Below are 12,712 nucleotides of genomic sequence, written 5' to 3'. Positions count from 1 at the left end.
GAATGCCTTCCACAGTGTTAATCACATTTTCCTCCAGGTATGGTGTCCGAACATTTCGGGTACATCCTTCATGATTTTCTGGTTCCTGAAACAACCCTGTCTCAGGCAAATGGCGAAACACTGTTGCAAACATTGAATGCTGTGGTGGTTGTCGATGGGGATAGGTCTCCGGATGCAACCTTGCTGCCCGCCACCCATTGCCATTTGCCTTTCCATAAGTAAACACCATATTGCGGCAAGCTCTCGATTCGAATATGGAACTGTTGTGTACAACACTGTATCACATCCTCTACAAGGTGAGTCAACAAGAGAAGTGAATCAGACACAACATTACCGATTCCTATGGTAGGAGTGGGCAATAGGGCATGACGTGTGAGGAACAATGCCACTCTCTAGGAGGAAACCATGCATACTATAACTGTGGCTGCATGGTACAGCATTTATTAGACCACACTCTCTGTAACAAAGTGTGATGCATGGAAACCATGCATTTCCAGACATAAGCTGATTAGACCTTTTTTGTTCCACATCCTCTCATTGATTAATCACTCGAGTTTGTACACAGTGGAAAAAATCGTCCTGTATATCTGAGTTTAGTAGACAAAAATTTTTTATATCAAGGTCACCTCTATATATCGAAGTCTTTCATATGCTATCTCTGTATATCAAGTGCACACAAATAGGGGAATCTCAGTTCCTCTCCTCCCTGCGCCAGTGAGATTTGTGTTGTGTTACAGTTCCCACGCCCTTTCTGCAGGTGCGATTTTACGCAGTGTTTGTTTTGATTGTGAGCTGTAAGTGCCATGAATGGGTTGTAAGCGGGAATATCTGACAATCGCTGAGAAGCTAAAGGTAATTGATGAAGGAAAAACAGGAATGAAGACAAAAAAAGACTTAGCAGCAAAGTCTGGGATTTTGGCAAACACTGTCAGCAATAATCAAGAACAAAGACCGCGTGATTATCACAGGTGAAGTGACAGATCGGAAACAATGAAGCGCGACTTCCAAATTTAGAAGAGTGTTCAGTGCAATTTTTCCAATAACAGAGGAACATTTATGTGAACATTACTGGACGTATTTTGAAAGAAAACGCAGATTACTTCACAGCAGCGTTGGGATACGACACGTTTCGTGCGAGTAATGCGTGATTAGACAATTTCAAGAAAAAACACGGTACTGTTTTCCGAAAAGCGAGCAGAGAAAGCGCTAGTGTATATAACAAAATTTGTGATGAGTGAAAGTTAGAATTGCAGAAGATCCTTCAAGATTACAAACCCAATGAGGTTTTTAATGAAGACAAATTTGGACATTTTTATAGATTTCTTTCAGGCAAGCTTTTGAGTTTCCGATGAGAAAAATATCACAGAGGCAAGCTAAGCGAAGGTTGCATTACCGTTCTGTTAGCAGCAAATATGACCGGCACACAAAAAATCAAGCCAGTTATGATCGAAAAACCTAAGAAACCGCGATGTTTTCCATGTGTAAGTTATTTCCTGTGGAGTACATTGCGAACAAAAAAGCATCTGTGAACAAGAAAGCATGGATGACTGCAGAAGTGTTTTCCAACAGGTTAAAGGATTTTGATAGGAAAATTACTCTTGAAAATCGAAAAGTTGCGTTGTTTGTGGAAAACTACAGTGCGCACAATGCTATCCCCCCGTTAAAATCCGTGACAGTACAGTTTTAACTACCTAACACTAAGTCGAAATTGCAGCCCTTAGATCAAGGAATATTGAAAAATTCCAAAGAAACCTACAGGTAGGAAGTGGTCTGGAGGACAACGCTTACAACTATCAGCATTTTAGATGTTATGAGAATGCTGGATAAGGCGTGGAGAAACATGAAGGAGCAAACTAGAGATGGGTCGTTCGCGAACTAACGGGTCCAAATGAACGGTTCACCAATATGAACGGAAGGAGAGAGGAACATATTCTAAGGAACAGTCTTTCATAGTTCACTTCGGTCGCGGCTTTCTACTTATAGTTCCCGGGAACGGGAAACAGTCGGTCTCGGCACGTTGGCCGGTCTCGTTCCCAGCCTCGGTCACGTTCCCATCTGTCTCGGTCTCCCTCAGCCAGACTCGTCCTTCTTCGCTTGGCCACTCGTCGCAGTTCCACTGCCGACTGCTCCTGATTAGTTCAGCATCGAGTTCTTCGCTTCGTTCGCTGCGCACGCCCATTCTAGATCTGTTTCAAACCTTTTTTTAACTCTGGACTTCTGGTTTTATTTTCGTATTCTATTCAGCGTTCACGACTGGTAGTTAAAATGTATTTTATAATTACGTAAATTACATAAAAATTACGTGGTATGTAATACAGGGCTATTACAAATGATTGAAGCGATTTCATAAATTCACTGTAGCTCCATTCATTGACATATGGTCATGACACACTACCGATACGTAGAAAAACTCATAAAGTTTTGTTCAGCTGAAGCCGCACTTCAGATTTCTGCCGCCAGAGCGCTCGAGAGCGCAGTGAGACAAAATGGCGACAGGAGCCGAGAAAGCGTATCAGTCAGTCATAACAGTGCAGCGACACTTCAGGACGAAGTTCAACAAAGATCCACCAACTGCTAACTCCATTCGGCGATGGTATGCGCAGTTCAAAGCTTCTGGATGCCTCTGTAAGGGGAAATCAATGGGTCGGCCTGCAGTGAGTGAAGAAACGGTTGAACGCGTGCGGGCAAGTTTCACGCGTAGCCCGTGGAAGTCGACAAATAAAGCAAGCAGGGAGCGAATCGTACCACAGCCGACGGTTTGGAAAATCTTACACAAAAGGCTAAAGCAGAAGCCTTACCGTTTACAATTGCTACAAGCCCTGACACCCGATGACAAAGTCAAACGCTTTGAATTTTCAACGCGGTTGCAACAGCTCATGGAAGAGGATGCGTTTAGTGCGAAACTTGTTTTCAGTGATGAAGCAACATTTTTTCTTAATGGTGAAGTGAACAGACACAATGTGCGAATCTGGGCGGTAGAGAATCCTCACGCATTCGTGCAGCAAATTCGCAATTCACCAAACGTTTACGTGTTTGTGCAATCTCACGGTTTAAAGTTTACGGCCCCTTTTTCTTCTGCGAAAAAAACGTTATAGGACACGTGTATCTGGACATGCTGGAAAATTGGCTCATGCCACAACTGGAGACCAACAGCGCTGACTTCATCTTTCAACAGGATGGTGCTCCACCGCACGTCCATCATGATGTTCGGCATTTCTTAAACAGGAGATTGGAAAACCGATGGATCGGTCGTGGTGGAGATCATGATCAGCAATTCATGTCATGGCCTCCACACTCTCCCGACTTAACCACATGCGATTTCTTTCTGTGGGGTTATGTGAAAGATTCAGTGTTTAAACCTCCTCTACCAAGAAACGTGCGAGAACTGCGAGCTCGCATCAACGATGCTTTCGAACTCATTGATGGGGACATGCTGCGCCGAGTGTGGGAGGAACTTGATTATCGGCTTGATGTCAGCCGAATCACTAAAGGGGCACATATCGAACATTTGTGAATGCCTAAAAAAACTTTTTGAGTTTTTGTATGTGTGTGCAAAGCATTGTGAAAATATCTCAAATAATAAAGTTATTGTAGAGCTGTGAAATCGCTTCAATCATTTGTAATAACCCTGTACATTCATCTTTTCAGGTAATAGAAGGTAAAATCAGCTTACTTCACTATTTCGATAAACAGCAAAAGATATACTTATAAAAAGGCAACGTTTTTTTGTTATTACACACGATTGGCCATTTTTCGTCTTTTTTTGATCCAAGGTAAAACAGCATGTTCATTGTTATGGAAGGCAGACCAACTTATAACCGAATGAAGACTGTGAGTGCCTGGTGTCACGTTTTGCAAAGAGAATGTGATAACTTCTTCAATATTATTTCAGTGGTATAGGGTGGAGCACGAAAAATCGGGCCCGAGTACTAAACTGCTCATTGTCGCCCACCAATCACCACCCGCTGTTCTGAAGTTGTTGTTTGCATTAACTTATTTGTTATTTCTTTACTGCCTAATTATTACATGTTTATCAATTCTGCTCGTAGCGGTCAACAAATTGTGAGTAACTGGCGAGCAGTCTGTACTCGAGGCCGGCTTTTCGTACGCCAGCTTATCAAGAAGAATATAACAATTCCAATCCCAAAGAAAGCAGGTGTTGACAGATGTTAAAATTACCGAACTATCAGTTTAATAAGTCACAGCTTGAAAATACTAACGTGAATTCTTTACAGACGAATGGAAAAACTGGTAGAAGCCGTCCTCGGTGAAGATCAGTTTGGATTCCACAGAAATGTTGGAACACGTGAGGCAATACTGACCCTACGACTTATCTTAGAAAATAGATTAAGGAAAGGCAAACCTACATTTCTAGCATTTGTAGACTTACAGAAAGCTTTTGACAATGTTGACTGGAATACTCTCTTTCAAATTCTAAAGGTATCAGGGGTAAAATACAGGGAGCGAAACGCTATTTACAATTTGTACAGAAACCAGATGGCAGTTATAAGAGTCGAGGGGCATGAAAGGGAAACAGTGGTTGGGAAGGGAGTGAGACAGGGTTGTAGCCTGTCTCCGATGTTATTCAATCTGTGTACTGAGCAAGCAGTAAAGGAAACAAAAGAAAAATTCGGAGTAGGTATTAAAGTCCATGGAGAAGAAATAAAAACTTTGAGGTTCGCCGATGACATTGTAATTCTGTCAGAGACAGCAAAGGACTTGGAAGAGCAGTTGAACGGAATGGGCAGTGTCTTGAAAGGAGGATATAAGATGAACATCAACAAAAGCAAAACGAGGATAATGGAATTTAGTCGAATTAAGTAGGGTGATGCTGAGGGAATTAGATTAGGAAATGAGACACTTAAAGTAGTAAAGGAGTTTTGCTATTTGGGGAGCAAAATAACTGATGATGGTCGAAGTAGAGAGGATATAAAATGTAGACTGGCAATGGCAAGGAAAGCGTTTCTGAAGAAGAGAAATTTGTTAACATCGAGTATAGATTTAAGTGTCAGGAAGTCGTTTCTGAAAGTATTTGTATGGAGTGTAGCCATGTATGGAAGTTAAATAGCCGGCCGAAGTGGCTGTGCGGTTCTGGCGCTGCAGTCTGGAACCGCGAGACCGCTACGGTCGCAGGTTCGAATCCTGCCTCGGGCATGGATGTGTGTGATGTCCTTAGGTTAGTTAGGTTTAACTAGTTCTAAGTTCTAGGGGACTAATGACCTCAGCAGTTGAGTCCCATAGTGCTCAGAGTCATTTGAACCATTTTTGAAGTGAAATATGGACGATAAATAGTTTGGACAAGAAGAGAATAGAAGCTTTCGAAATGTGGTGCTACAGAAGAATGCTGAAGATTAGATGGGTAGATCAAATAACTAATGAGGAGGTATTGAATAGAATTGGGGAGAAGAAGAGTTTGTGTCACAACTTGACAAGAAGGGACCGGTTGGTAGGACATGTTCTGAGGCATCAAGGGAGCACCAATTTAGCATTGGAGGGCAGTGTGGAGGGTAAAAATCGTAGTGGGAGGCCAAGAGATGAATACACTAAGCAGATTCAGAAGGATGTAGGTTGCAGTAGGTACTGGGAGATGAAGAAGCTTGCACAGGATAGAGTAGCATGGAGAGCTGCATCAAACCAGTCTCAGGACTGAAGACAACAACAGCGATCAGCCACATAATGCTACAGTTGACTAAACAAGAGGTTTTGCTGAATCACAAAAATTACTTCTGCAAGTGTGTGAGAATTTGTAATGAATAAGAACTCTGTACTCAAGGGGCGAGGCAAGTACCCCGTCTTGGCGCCTATGCTATTAATTTTCTGTTTTTCATAAGAACCATATACTATGTACAAATGAACGGCGAATGAGTAAAATGAACGTTTCCCAAAAAAGAGCGGTCACCAGTGAACTAGTTCCCAAGGATGAACTAGTTTGCCCATCTCTAGAGCAAACGATCATTAGTTGTTTCAGAACAAGTGGACTTTTGACGTAGGCCTAAGATGAAAATGAGCAGCTGCTGTATTTAATATTTAAGCATGTAAAATTGTTGTTTGAATCCGACACTGGTTTATGGGAATATTGATTGAAGTTTTTATGGATCATGGATGTTGCCGTTGGTGGGGAGGCTTGCGTGCCTTGGCAGTACAGATAGCTGTACCGTAGGTGCAACCACGATGGAGGGGTAGCTGTTGACAGGCCAGGCAAACTTGTGGTTCCTGAAGAGGGGCAGCAGCCTTTTCAGTAGTTGCAGGGGCAACAGTCTGGATGATTGACTGATCTGGCATTGTAACATCAACCAAAACGGCCTTGCTGTGCTAATACTGTGAACGGCTGAAAGCAAGGGGAAACAGCAGCCGTAATTTTTCCTGAGGGCATACAGATTTACTGTATGGTTAAATGATGATGGCATCATCTTGGTTAAATATTCCAGAGGTAAAATAGTCCCCATTTCGGATCTTCGGACAGGGACTAGTCATGAGAACGCTGTTATTAGGAGAAACAAAACTGCCGTTCTACAGATCAGAGTGTGGAATGTTAGATACCTTAATCGGGCAGGTAGGTTAGAAAATTTAAAAAGGGAAATGGATAGGGTAAAGTTAGATATAGTGGGAATCAGTGGAGTCTGGTGGCAGGAGGAACAAGACTTGTGATCAGCTGAATACGGGGTTATAAATACAAAATCAAATAACAATAATGCAGAAGTAGGTTTAATTATGAATAAAAAATAGGAGCGCAGATAAGCTACTACAAACAGCATAGCGAATGCATCATTGTAGCCAACATAGACTTGAGGCCCACACCTACCACAGTAGTACAAGTTTATATGCCACCTAACTCTGCAGATGATGAAGAGATTGAAGAAATGTATGATGCGATAAAATAAATTACTCAGATAGTTAAGGAAGACGACCACTTAATAATCATGGGGTACTGGAATTCGATTGTAGGAAAACGAAGAGAAGGAAAAGTACTAGGTGAATATGGACTGAGAGTAAGGAATGAAAGAGGAATCCGCCTGATAGAATTTAGCACTAAGCATAACTTTAGGGGAGCCGGAATGATGAAAATGATAAAATTTACGTTTTTTGGTTTTCTCATTATAAAAATATTTGGAGTTTTCTGAATAAAACAAATAAAGTTTCAGCCTTCTAAGTGAATTCTAAGTTCTAATTCAAATTTGACGTGCCAGATAAACGGTTGCAGCGACTTGGTGTGTCACCTCTGATCGCGCCGCTCGCTGGCTGCAAGCAGGGTATCTTTGTGGAATTAGACAGTGTTTTGTTTTCAAACGTTGTATGGCTTTATCTCTGTGACAAGTGACTGTTCATATCGGTAGACATTAACGCTATACCGTGTATGTTGACTTGTGGAGTTTGCTTTGTGTTGTTTAGCTGTTCAATTTTGCGTATTTGACGAATTTTGCACGTACCTGTTTTACGTATTTGGTTTGTGGATATCAATATGCCCCTTTTCAGCAATTGAGTTTTTTAAGAAAAGGCACAATGAGTGGAAGAAGAAATCTTTTGTTGTTTCGAAGGGAGATGGCACTCAGACTGCTACACTGACTACTCCAAATGAATGTGATAGAACTTCTTCCAGCAAGAAACTTTGTGACAGCAAAGAAAAATTTGATAACTATGAAAGTGACAGTAATTACATGAATGAAATAATTAACATTTCCTTGCTCTTTAATATTTTGAAACATAACGTATTATGCCAAGTTTGCAAAGAAAGAGGACTGGAATTGAAAATAACTTCACACATTAGTTTGGCATGTAAAATGTTATTGAAGTGTAACAAATGTGCTGAAGAAGCTTCGTTTTCTAATTCTAACAGTATTCCTTGTAGTGGTAATAGTGGAAAGAAGGTGTATGATGTAAATGTTAGGCTAGTGTATGGCTTGCATCATATTGGCAAGGGCAGTGCTGCAAGGACAATGTTATGTGGAATTATGAACTTGCCAAAACCACCAACCAAATTTGGATTTTATAATGAATTGGTGGGATCTTCTGCTGAAGGAAGCAGTTGAAGAAGCTGTGACAGATAATGGGAATTGTAGAGATTTAACTGTTGCTTTAGATGGATCACGGCAACATAGAGGTCATAAATCTCTAACTGTAGTTGTGATAGCTACCAGTGGAGACAGTTGCAAAGTAATTGATGATGCTATTCTCTCATAACATTGTAGAGGTAAGGGCAATACCAAGGACGAACATAGTGAAAGTTGTGAAGCTAATTTTCATGGCACGAGTGGAGCGAAGGAAGTAGAGGGAGTGAAAGCAATTTTTTCCAGATCACAAGGGTGGTATAATGTACGATACACTAATTATCTAGGAGATAGTGATTCTAAGGGATATAATGCTGTAGAGGAACTCAAACCTTATGGCAATGAAATTCACATTAAAAAACACGAGTGCATTAGACATGTGCAGAAGTGCATGGGGGCTTACTTGCACAAATTAAAGCAGACATTAGGATCCCAGAAGTTTAGTGATGGTATAGACCCTTGGGGGAAGAGTAAGATTGACAGATGAAGCAATTGATAGATTGCAGAGGTATTATGGGTGTGCAATTAGGCAAAATACAAGAAGCATTGAGCATTTAAGGAGAGCAGTATGGGCATTATTTTTTTCATACTGCATCAACAAATGAGCAACCCAACATGCACTGTGCCCCACAGGCGATGACTCATGGTGAAAGTACCAATCAGGAAAGGAATGTACCCATAAAACAGTTTGGCAAATGCTGTAATTCATGTAATTAAGCCCATATTCAGAGATTTATCACAGGCAAGTTTATTGGAAAAGTGTTTACATGGGAAAACACAAAATCCAAATGAAAGTGTAAATAATTTAATTTGGATTAGGATTCCCAAAAGAGTATTTTTACAGATAAAAACATTGCATTTTGGAGTGTATGATGCAGTGGCAACAAACAACGAAGGAAAAATTATCAAATGTGATGTGCTGAAACGTTTAGGTTTCCAACCAGGACACAACACCATTTCCACAATGTGGTTAATTGATGAAAAAAGACTAAGAGCTGCAGGAAGAAGAAACAAAAGTCTACAACATGCAGCAAAAGGGAAGAAAAGACCAATGAAAAGGAAACTAACACTGGAAAAAGAAGAGGACGCTGATAATCGATCATATGGGGCAGGAAAAAACTTTGAAAGCCATTTTACGTAACTTTAAAATTTTCATCTTTGAGGAACATTTTCTCAACAACTGCTAACAGCATATCAAAGAAATTTATAGACAATATTGTTTACTTCTTTTCATTCATTTTTATAACAAATTGTAAAAAAAATTATATAATTCAAGGGTTATAGAAGAAAAAGTACAAAATTTTAGAGAAAAAAATAAGCATCTGTCTAAAAAAATTGTAAAACAAAAACCAATAAATATTTCTTAACATGGCATTATAACTTCGTAGAGAAATATTCACTGAACATGTAGTCCAAATTTCAGAGCAATATGTATAATGGTTTTAGAAAAAGTGTTCCTTCTATTTGCTAAAATTAACATGGAGGAGATGGATCATTCCGGCTCCCCTTAATCATAGCTAATAGTTGGTTTAAGAATCATGAAAGAAGGTTATATATGTGGAAGAGGCCTGGAGACACTGCAAGGTTTCAGATTGATTATATAATAGTAAGACAGAGATTTAGGAACCAGCTTTTAAATTGCAAGACATTTCCAGGGGCAGATGTGGACTCTGACCACAATTTATTGGTTATGAACTGTAGATTAAAACTGAAGAGACTGCAAAAAGGTAGAAATTTAAGGAGATATGACCTGGGTAAACTGAAAGAACCAGAGATTGTAGAGAGTTCCAGAGAGAGCATTAGGGAATGGTTGACAAGAACAGGGGAAAGAAATACAGTGGAAGAAGAATTGGTAGCTTTGAGAGATGAAATAGTGAAGGCAGCAGAGGATCAAGTAGGTAAAAACACGAGGGCTAGTAGAAATACTTGTGTAACAGAAGAGCTACTGAATTTAATTGATGAAAGGAGAAAATATAAAAATGCAGTAAATTAGGCAGGCAAAAAGGAATACAAACGTTTCAAAAATGAGATTGACAGCAAGTACAAACTGGCTAAGCAGGAATGGCTAGAGGACAAATGTAAGGATGTAGAAGCATACATCCCTAGGGGTAAGACAGATACTGCCTACAGCCGGCCGGTGTGGCCGAGCGGTTCTAGGTGCTTCAGTCTGGAACCGCGCGACCGCTACGGTCGCAGGTTCGAATCCTGCCTGGGGCATGGATGTGTGTGATGTCCTTAGGTTAGTTAGGTTTAAGTAGTTCTCAGTTCTAGGGGACTGATGACCTCAGATGTTAAGTCCCATAGTGCTCAGAGCCATTTGAACCATTTAATACTGCCTACAGGACAATTAAAGAGATCTTTGGAGAAAAGAGAACCACCTGAATGAATATCAAGTGCTCAGATGGAAATCCAGTCCTAAGCAAAGAAGGGAAAGCAGAAAGGTGGAAGGAGTACATAGAGGGTCTATACAAGGGCGATGCACTTGTCGGCAATATTATAGAAATCTAAGAGGACGTAGATGAAGATGGAACGGGAGATATGATATTGTGTGAAGAATTTGACAGAGCACTGAAAGACCTGAGTCGAAACAAGGCCCCGGGAGTAGGCCAGCCATGACAAAACTCTTCCACCTGGTGAGCAAAATGTATGAGACAGGAGAAATACCTTCCAACTTCAAGAAGAATATAATAATTCCAATCCCATAGAAAGCAGGCGTTGACATGTGTGAAAATTACTGAACTATCAGTTTAATAAATCATGGAATCATGGTTGCACAATACTGACACAAATTCTTTACAGACGAATGGAAAAACTGGTTGAAGCTTCTGCAAAGTTTGGAAGGTAGTAGACGAGGTACTGGCGGAATTAAAGCTGTGAGGAGGGGGCGTGAGTCGTGCTTGGGTAGCTCAGTTGGTAGAGCACTTGCCTGCGAAAGACATAGGAGTTCGAGTCTCGAGCCGGCACACAGTTTTAATCTTCCAGGAAGTATCACAATACTTAGACTCCCCGAGTCTGAATGGACGAAAGTGGTGTCTCACTTTAACACCGCTCACTTTCATTTTAAAGATAACATGGATATGGATAACGTCGTCGCAGTAGCAGGAGCACTAAGAGAAGCCGAGATTGTTGACTCTATGAAGACAGCGAACGGAAAAAAAAGGCTGAAGCAGTGACAAAGATAAATGGGGGAAGAGGAGGAAGGGGAATCGAAGAAGCACTGCCATTGATTACGAAGCAGGCCAAAGCGGCTCTCGACACAACCAGAGCGTACATGAAGTCTGAGGGAGTAGTGGATAATGTATTCTGACCCATCGTAATCACAGACAAAAAAACTGATTCACAGATGACCAGAAGTTTAAAGCAAGCCAAAATTATGGGTCACTTTTGAAGCCAATGATTCCTGGAAATTTTTAATGTAGATGTAGGATGTTTGGTACTCGGGATAGTAGTTATGTGTGAGGGGAATTGTGCTCCATCTCTAATAACAACGCTGCCGACGAGACGTCAAACTCTGATCTTCCTCCTTCTTTATGAAGGTGGGAGTGGGGGTCGTTGCTAGGTCGATTGAGACATTATATGAAGGCGTGGTGTCTGTTCTTTCGGATGTGTCGTTTCTCCCTCTTCCTCCTTCAGTTTTCATAATACAATGTATGTATCACTGCTGTGTGTGTTCTTTCATCTGGTCTGGCACCCATTTTCATACATCAGCGTTGATTCTGCATAAAGTTCCAATGCAGCTGACTTCAACAGTTCCTTACCTTCCTTCCCCTCCGATTTCAGTTTACATAACACGACTGATACATGCCTGTGTAAGGTACTCCTTTTGTAATGGTGCTTTTTTTTTAACACTACAGCGGCTAGTTAGCACATGGAAGGTATTTTCTGTGCACAATGTTACGCAAGTGGATTACTGTACAAAAAATCATAAAAATTAAACTTGAAAGAAATGGTGCTGTACTAGTTGAAGTTCTCAGTTATGTATTCAATTCCTTTTTGTTCTCGAGAACAGAGGTCTCAGTTCCTGTAAGTTTTCGTCTTTTCGATGTCTTTTTGAAAATATTCCAAAGAACGTCGAATTCGGAGTTAATGACATGGAGCAAATTAGCGATTTCCACCATATGATTTCCACTATTTTTCTTCGGGTTTCCTTTATTCCTTTTTTCTTCCTTTTACGCAATCAGGCAATAATGTGCAATACTTTAACGTATTTATTTGGCGCCTTTTTTCACAAGTGTTTGCTGCATTATAGTAATATTGTGTGTAAAAAATACGAGTAGAATAAATGTTCAAAAACACCAATTAACATCAAAAAATATTTCATTCTACTGCATAGACACACTCACACAGAAATAACGATTGCACAAACTTCTTACATCTCAGTTACGCGTAGAGGGAAAAGAGACATTGACGAAGGTGGTTGATGGCATCTCAGGGCCCCACACACAAGCGACGAATAGCAGCAAGTTCTCGCTAGATCGCAAGACCTTTCTTCAACCGCACGATTGTGGACAAATCACAGTGATGCATCAGTGATTACTCGTAATAGCGACTAATCGCTCGTGTAAGCCAATATAGTTGGCCTCTGGCGACATATTTGTACAGGGTGTTTATAAATGAATATCGGTGTTTTAATGTTCTTCAAATGTGTGTGAAATCTTATGGGACTT

The 12,712-nt window shown here is 40.6% G+C and overlaps 1 long non-coding RNA gene across 1 annotated transcript in view; it reads right to left on the bottom strand.

Annotated features, from left to right (window-relative positions):
* Nucleotides 1-12,487, bottom strand: part of LOC126162067 (uncharacterized) — a 53,394-nt gene extending 40,907 nt beyond the window's left edge. Inside the window, exon 1 of the long non-coding RNA XR_007535014.1 lies at nucleotides 12,419-12,487. This is a non-coding gene — a long non-coding RNA (uncharacterized LOC126162067). The remainder of the gene's footprint in view (nucleotides 1-12,418) is intronic.
* Nucleotides 12,488-12,712: the final 225 nt, after the last annotated feature.

The sequence above is a fragment of the Schistocerca cancellata genome, chromosome 2 (genome assembly GCF_023864275.1).
Source record: "Schistocerca cancellata isolate TAMUIC-IGC-003103 chromosome 2, iqSchCanc2.1, whole genome shotgun sequence".
Classification (NCBI taxonomy): Eukaryota; Metazoa; Arthropoda; class Insecta; order Orthoptera; family Acrididae; genus Schistocerca; species Schistocerca cancellata.
This window is presented reverse-complemented; position numbering and strand designations above follow the sequence as displayed.